Here is an 8,937-nt window from a genome sequence, read left to right as displayed (position 1 = left end):
ATTTGAGGAAAACACTACCGAAGTTCTATCAACACATTACCTGTAGTACTCGCGCTTCAAAAACTTGAGCACTGTTACTCTCCCTTCCGGGATGGCTACTAGGCCTCCCGCCGCCCTCCCTTTGGCAAATCATATCATGACCTATAGCCAGAAACTCAAACAGGAAGTCCCCGTGCTGAGTTCTATTTACGCTGGCCTGACCAATCCATGCTTAAAGATTGTTTTGATCACGCCAGTGGTAATGGCTGGAGCGGAATCATTGGAATGATACATGTATACCTCAAACACATGGTTTCCATGTGGTTGATGTGTCATGGTAATTCTAATCAATAATGAGGAGAGAAGGTCAATCACCAAAAAGGATATTAACTTTATTAAAAACACATCGATGAGGGTGCAACATACAAGGTGAATCGACTGAGTTCTCGAATAATACAGAGACGCAAGGGGTTTACATAGAAACCCAAGAACTGCCTAGTCATGGTTGGTTCCATCATAACCTACCTTGTTTTCTTCTTGTGGCCAGGTGTATTGGTTGTGTGAGGTCATAATGCAGAAACAAGTGATAACGGCTGTTCCATTTACTCCTTTCTCTACCAAGTTAGTCTCCATTCTCTTCCACCTCCCCACAACTGTGCCCTTGCAGATAGTGAAAGAACAGGAGGGACTGTAGAACTGTGGTCACTCTCAGAGGCTCTTTGTCTTATGCTGTGTGACCAGGTTACTCAGAAACAAAGATGATTGAAAACAATACAGGTACAATACAAAACAATATCTGTTCCTCAAGTTTATCTCCATCCAATGTCCTTGACTACATGCCTAGACCAGCAACGGGGAGTGAACTTGGAAGAGATCAGGTAAATACGTGATTCTCTCTCACAGATGCCATTCCATTTACTCCCTTCCAGACATTATTATGAGTCTTCCTCCCCTCAGGAAACTATGAGGTATTTAATACCATTCCACCGATTCCACTCCAGCCATTACCACAAGCCTGTGCTCCCCAATTAAGGTCCCACCAACCTCCTGTGGATCACGCGGACTGGGATATGTTCCGGGTTACCTCTGAGAATAACATTGATGTATACACTAACACGATGACTGAGTTGTTCCCACAGTGACTATTAAAACATACCCAAACCAAAAAAACGTGGATAGAGTGCAGCATTCGCGCAAAACTGAAAGCGCGAACCACCTCATTTAACACCAGCAAGGTGACTGATAATATGGTTGAATACAAACAGTGTAATTATTCCCTCCATAAGGCAATCAAACAGGCAACACGTCAGTACAGAGACAAAGTGGAGTCGCAATTAAACGGCTCAGACACGAGACGCATGTGGATGAGACTCCAGACAATCATGAATTACAAAGGGAAAACCAGCCACATCGCAGACATCGCCATCTTGCTCCCAGACAGGCTAAACACCTTCTTCACCCACTGAGAATAACACAGTGCCACCAACGTGGCCCTCTCCCAGGGACTCTGGTCTCTCGTTCTCCGTAGCCGACATGAGTAGGACATTTAAACGTGTTAGCCCCGCAAGGCAGCCGGCCAAGATGGCATCCTAACCGCGTCCTCAGAGCATGCGCAGACCAGCTGGCTGGAATGTTTACGGGCATATTCAATCTCTCCCTATCCCAGTCTGCTGTCTCCACATGCTTCACGATCTTCCTGTACCCGAGAAAGCAAAGATAACTGAACTGAACTAAATGACGATCGCCCTGTAGCACTCACTTCTGTCATCATGAAGTGCTTTGAGAGGCTAGTTAAGGATCATATCACCTCCATCTTACCTGACACCCTAGACCCACTTCAATTTGCATACCGCCCCAAGCTCATCATTAAGCTTGGAGCCATGGGTCGGAACCCCGCCCTGTGCATTTGGGTCCTGGACTTCCTGACAGGGTGCCCCTATGTGGTAAAGGTAGGAAACAACACCTGTACTACACATCCTCAACACAGGGGCCCTACAAGGGTGTGTGCTCAGCCCTCTCCTGTACTCCCTGTTCACCCATGACATGCATGGCCACGCACGCCTCCAGATGACAACAGTATTAGGCCTGATTACCAACAATGACGAGACAGCCTACAGAGAGGAGAGGAGGGTCCATCCACATGGACAGGACCGCAATGGAGAAGGTGAAATGCTTCAAGTTCCTCGGTGTACACATCACTGGCAATCTGAAATGGTTCACACACACAGATAATGTGGTGAAGAAGGCGCAACAGCACCTGTTCAACCGCAAGAGGCTGAAGAAATTTGGCTTGTCCCTAAGACCTTCACACACTTTTACAGATACACCATTGAAGGCATCCTGTCGGGCTGTATCACCACCTGGCACGGCAACTTCACCGCCCGCAACCACAGAGCTCTCCAGATGGTGGTGCGGTCTGTCTAACGCATCACCGGGGGCACACTGCCTGCCCTCCAGGACACCAACAGCAACCGATGTCACAGAAAGGCCAAAAATATCATCAAGGACATCAACCACCCAAGCCACTACCTGTTCACCCCGCTAACATCCAGAAGGGGAGGTCAGTACAGGTGCTTCTATCTCAAGGCCATTAGAATGTTAAATAGCCATCACTAGCCGGCCTCCACCCAGTGCCCTGCCCTGAACTTAGTCATTGTCACGGCTACCACCTGGATACTCAACCCTACCCCATAGAGGCTGCTGCCCTATGTCCATAGACATGGAATCACTGGTCACTTTGATAATGGAACACTGGTCACTTTAATAATGTTTGATACTGTTTTACTCATTTAATTCAGAAAGCATTCAGACCTTTTTCCACATTTTGTTAAGTTACAGCCTTATTCTAAAACAGATTAAATTGTTTTTTTTCTCATCAATCTACACACAATAACCCACAATGACAAAGGAAAAACTGTTTATCCATTTTAGCAAGAATATTTATATAAAAAGGAAATAACATTTACATAAGTATTCAGGCCCTTTACTCAGTACTTTATTGAAGCACCTTTTGCTGCGATTACACCCTTGAGTCTTCTTGGGTATGATGCTACAAGCTTGGCACACTTGTATTTTGGGGAGTTTCTCCCATTCTTCTCTGCAGATCCTCTCAAGCTCTGTCAGGTTGGATGGGGAGCATCGCCATTTTCAGGTCACTCCAGACATGTTTGATCGGGTTCAAGTCCGGGCCCTGGCTGGGCCACTCAAGGACATTCAGAAACTTGTCCCGAAGCCACTCCTGCGATGTCTTAGCTGTGTGCTTAGGGTTGTTGTACTGTTGGAAGGTGAACCTTCACCCCAGTTTGAGGTCCCGAGCGCACTGGAGCATGTTTTCATCAAGGATCCCTCTCTACTTTGGCTCCGTTCATCTTTCCCTCGATCCTGACCAGTCTCCCAGTCCCTGATGTTGAAAAATGTAGGCACCATAGGCACCAGACCCCCCCCCCCCCCCCCCCACCGTGCCAGGTGGTGATACAGCCCGACAGGATGCCCTCAATGGTGTATCTGTAAAAGTGTGTGAAGGTCTTAGTGACAAGCTAAATTTCTTCAGCCTCTTGCGGTTGAACAGGTGCTGTTACGCCTTCTTCACCACATTATCTGTGTGTGTGGACCATTTCAGATTGCCATTGATGTGTACACCGAGGAACTTGAAGCTTTTCACCGTCTCCACTGCGGTCCTGTCGATGTGGATGGACCCTCCTCTCCTCTCTGTAGGCTGTCTCGTCATTGTTGGTAATCAGGCCTAATACTGTTATCATCTGGAGGCGTGCGAGGCCATGCATGTCATGGGTGAATAGGGAGTACAGGAGAGGGCTGAGCACACACCCTTGTAGGGCTCCTGTGTTGAGGATGTGTAGTACAGGTGTTGTTTCCTACCTTTACCATATGGGTGCACCCTGTCAGGAAGTCCAGGACCCAAATGCACAGGGCGGGGTTCCGACCCATGGCTCCGAGCATGATGCTAGGGCTCAGAGAGAATTAGAGGGAGCATACTTAAATTCACACAGGACACCAGATAAGACAGGAGAATTACACCAGATAAAACAGACTGACCCTAGCCCCCCGGCACATAGACGTGTTCAGTCAGCACAGATGAAGCATGCTACACTCAAGGAATGCTCAACTAATCCAACTGGGATTTGAAGGGGATTTTGGAAGAAGATTTTGGCGGAAAATGAAATGCTCGATTTCTCAACTCTTCTGAAAAGCTAAGAATCTAGCTGGTTGGTTTTGATCAAAATCTTAGTGGTATAGGCCGTGGCGTCATTTTCAGCAAAAATTCAGGGAATAGGGAATAGCAAAATGAGAATAGAATTTTTATGTTTGTGGTGTAGAATGATAGTATTCAATATAATTCCAATGACCCAGGGTATATCGGTATGTTTGATCATAGAAACGGATGGGTTACATTGTATTTCTATGTTTTCTTTGTAGCCTATTGCTTTTCCTGGTTGTAAATGGAACTGTACATATTGGAACCGGGTTTATGGTAGGCCGGCATTGCTTAATTGATTACGTGGGTGGGTCGAATTTGAGCCACGGAAGCGTATTGCCATATCGCAACATGCTGCTGGACTAATGAGCGGCGCAATATTCTCTGTTTGAAGCCTATAGGTCTATTTATTTGACAAGGCAGCTGTGCACGGCTGCATGTCACTGTAGCAGGCGGTATTTTTGTTTACTATTAATGTAACTAGCCTATATACAGATTGCGTCATAACTTTATCAATCTGATATTTTGTTTATAGGCTTATGGTAGGCCTACCGCCGTTTTGTTCTGTTCGCATACGTTCATTCGCAGTTGTGTCGGTATTCTAAGCCAAACTGCTATTCAGTATTTTTGTTTTGAATGAATAAGCTACTTTCAGCATTTAGTTTGTATTATTTTGGTAAAATAGCTGTGTGTACGGCTGCACTCACGTAGGGTAATTCACCTATTACGAACGGTCTATCTAGCTTGCAGTCTAAATGTATTGCCAAATAGGCCTTGCTTTAGTGTCTTGGGCGCTGTCAATTGTGCTGATGCACTTTTTCGTGTTCTGCAGCATAAAACAATAGACATGGGGTTCTGCTGCGCACGTATCAGCGACACGTTGAACGATGCGGATGCCAGGAGGCAAGTGTTTCTATGATTGGTTTGAGGAGAACTGCACCACACTCGGCCTAAAAGACAAAGTAATCCGGAGCAGGCGGCCGATTGAAGATGAGAGGAATGTTTTACAACATTTTGGACAATATCAGTGTTCAAATGAAAGCCAGGTTTGATCATTTTGTCACCCTTGGCCCTACAATCCTGTCACTGACAGGTTCACCCTGAAGGACAGACTAATGGACTTCATTTACAAGTAAAGTTAGTTCTAAATGCATTTCTTTTGCAATTTACGGGTTAGACAACTGTTGAATAAACATGAGAATAGACAGCATTCCCTTTGATGCATTTGATTTATCAAGCTGGAATTTTCTGATGAGACACCGACGTCTTGAACTGCATTTTTCAGTCATTTCGATTGTTATGGAAAATCCATTAGAACCATATTTATTAAATATTTGTGTGTAATAATATTTCATATAATATTATTGTGTGTGTGTGTGTCCCGCGCAGTGCATTGGAAGAATTGTAAATCCATTGTGAAAGGCTATGGAGTTTGCGTTGAAAACTATTCAGATAAAATGTGTCCATACATTGGTCTTTTAGTGCCACCTATTGGTTGTAACTGTGGATGCTACATCAGTCTATGGCTGAGCTCAGTTGTGCTGTGTCATTTTGTCAGATGATATTAATTTTTTTATTGGCTACATTGGTATTTACAATTGTGAAAATTGTTTGTCAATTTCGGTTAATAGTCTATGTCACTGGTTGTTAGAGGTATCTGTTGTATGGTGAAGTTGGGCATTATCAATGTTTATTATTGACTAAGAGCTCGACTCAATCTGTATCGCGGAAGTTCAGCGTAACAGCGGAATTGAAATTTAAAGGCAATGTTTCCACGTTAGCGGAGACCGCATTCACGTTAAAAGCTGCATACAGTATGTCGGCTCAATCGTTAACTTACCTTTAAATTTCTATTGTGCAATCTGTAACACTTCAGCGATACAGATTGAATAGATCCTTAAATCTGGATTTGATCATAGCCAGTGCCTACCCAGCCACGGACCTCACCACACATGCTTCACCACACGTGATGTGGACCACATATTAGACTGTGTAGAAAATGTACATTATCTAAGACCTAACAAATCTAAGATTAGACACAGGCAGCCCAGAATGATGCAAAGCAGAGCATTACCATCATCCTATAGCATAACGCCTCGTCTTTCCACATACACTTCAGAGGCTGAATTGATTGAATTCTTGAATGCATTTCCATTGACTCAGGCCTAGGAGCAGAGAGCTAGTGGAGAGGGAGAAGATGGTGGGAAGGGAACGGACCTCATTCATAATGCCTCCTCATGCTTATTTCACAGAGATGCCTTTAATTGCTCTCTTGAGGCTCACTTAAGGCCTGATTCAGACTTAGGAAATGTACGTCTTTCCTACACATGCCTTTCCTACACACTTCTCCGTAGTTGGTACTCCGACTTAAGCACCGACAACGGGCGTTGCAGGCGTGATTCCCTTGAGCGTGCTGAATACATTTAATTAAACCGCTAAAAAAACTTGGTCAACAGATTTTCTTGTGGAGTTTTCATTCAATAGGGCTTTCAGTACATTTATCTAAAGCAATTCCTTAACATTTGGTGTGCCTTTAATTAGAGTTTTCTCAACAGAGAACAGTTCAGAATATTAGGGGTCAATGAAAGAAATCCATTTAAATACATGCATATTAGTCTCCTTTTCAGCAGATTTAAAATTCTCGGATCTTGTATATTATTTAGGGTGAGGAAAACATTTACAAACACAGCTCAGAAAAATAAAGGGAACACTAAAATAACACATCCTAGATCTGAATGAATGAAATATTCTTATTAAATACTTTTTTCTTTACATAGTTGAATGTGCTGACAGCAAAATCACACAAATTATCAATGGAAATCAAATTTATCAACCCATGGAGGTCTGGATTTGGAGTCACACTCAAAATTAAAGTGGAAAACCACACTACAGGCTGATCCAACTTTGATGTAATGTCCTTAAAACAAGTCAAAATGAGGCTCAGTAGTGTGTGTGGCCTCCTCGTGCCTGTATGACCTCCCTACAACGCCTGGGCATGCTCCTGATGAGGTGGCGGAAGGTCCCCTGAGGGATCTCCTCCCAGATCTGGACTAAAGCATCCACCAACTCCTGGACAGTCTGTGGTGCAACGTGGCGTTGGTGGATGGAGCGAGACATGATGTCCCAGATGTGCTCAATTGGATTCAGGTCTGGGGAAAGGGCGGGCCAGTCCATAGCATCAATGCCTTCCTCTTGCAGGAACTGCTGACACACTCCAGCCACATGAGGTCTAGCATTGTCTTGCATTATGAGGAACCCAGGGCCAACCGCACCAGCATATGGTCTCACAAGGGGTCTGAGGATCTCAGTACCTAATGGCAGTCAGGCTACCTCTGGCGAGCACATGGAGGGCTATGCGGCCCCCCAAAGAAATGCCACCACACACCATGACTGACCCACCGCCAAACCGGTCATGCTGGAGGATGTTGCAGGCAGCAGAACGTTCTCCAGACTGTCACATGTGCTCAGTGTGAACCTGATTTCATCTGTGAAGAGCACAGGGCGCCAGTGGTGAATTTGCCAATCTTGGTGTTCTCTGGCAAATGCCAAACGTCCTGCACGGTGTTGGGCTGTAAGCACAACCCCCACCTGTGGACGTCGGGGCCTCATACCACCCTCATGGAGTCTGTTTCTGACCGTTTGAGCAGACACATGCACATTTGTGGCCTGCTGGAGGTCATTTTGAAGGGTTCTGGCAGTGCTCCTCCTGCTCCTCCTTGCACAAAGGCAGAGGTAGCGGTCCTGCTGCTGGGTTGTTGCCCTCCTCGTCTCCTGATGTACTGGCCTGTCTCCTGGTAGCGCCTCCATGCTCTGGACACTACGCTGACAGACACAGCAAACCTTCTTGCCACAGCTCGCATTGATGTGCCTCCTGGATGAGCTGCACTACCTGAGCCACTTGTGTGGGTTGTAGACTCCATCTCATGCTACCACTAGAGTGAAAGCACCGCCAGCATTCAAAAGTGACCAAAACATCAGCCAGGAAGCATAGGAACTGAGAAGTGGTCTGTGGTTATCACCTGCAGAACCACTCCTTTATTGGGGGTGTCTTGCTAATTGCCTATAATTTCCACCTGTTATCTATTCCATTTGCACAACAGCATGTGGAATTTATTGTCAATCAGTGTTGCTTCCTAAGTGGACAGTTTGATTTCACAGAAGTGTGATTGACTTGGAGTTGCATTGTGTTGTTTAAGTGTTCCCTTTATTTTTTTGAGCAGTGTATATTGTATAAACATAAATGTATAATATAAAAATATACAGCTGGTCCTATAAATTTACTCTAATAATTATCACTAATCATGGAACTGTGATGACAATGTTCCAGTAGTCGTGAACCTTCATGAACCGTGCCAGGCTCCAGGTTTAAACGAGCGTTCCATAATAATAATTCAAACAGGTTACATTATTGCACAACTTGTAATATGATCCACTATTGCTAGAGATCCTCAAGAACAACCACATGAATGTGACAGAGGAAAGAGCGAGACATGATGGACATGATACTTCCAGTTGAAGCTCGCATCCGCTACAAGACCATGGTGCTTGCCTACGGAGCTGTGAGGGGAACGGCACCTCAGTACCTCCAGGCTCTGATCAGGCCCTACACCCAAACAAGGGCACTGCGTTCATCCACCTCTGGCCTGCTCGCCTCCCTACCACTGAGGAAGTACAGTTCCCGCTCAGCCCAGTCAAAACTGTTCGCTGCTCTGGCCCCCAATGGTGGAACAAACTCCCTCACGACG

The sequence above is a fragment of the Oncorhynchus nerka genome, linkage group LG19 (assembly GCF_034236695.1).
Source record: "Oncorhynchus nerka isolate Pitt River linkage group LG19, Oner_Uvic_2.0, whole genome shotgun sequence".
In the NCBI taxonomy this organism is placed as follows: domain Eukaryota; kingdom Metazoa; phylum Chordata; class Actinopteri; order Salmoniformes; family Salmonidae; genus Oncorhynchus; species Oncorhynchus nerka.
Note: the sequence above shows the minus strand (reverse complement) of the source record.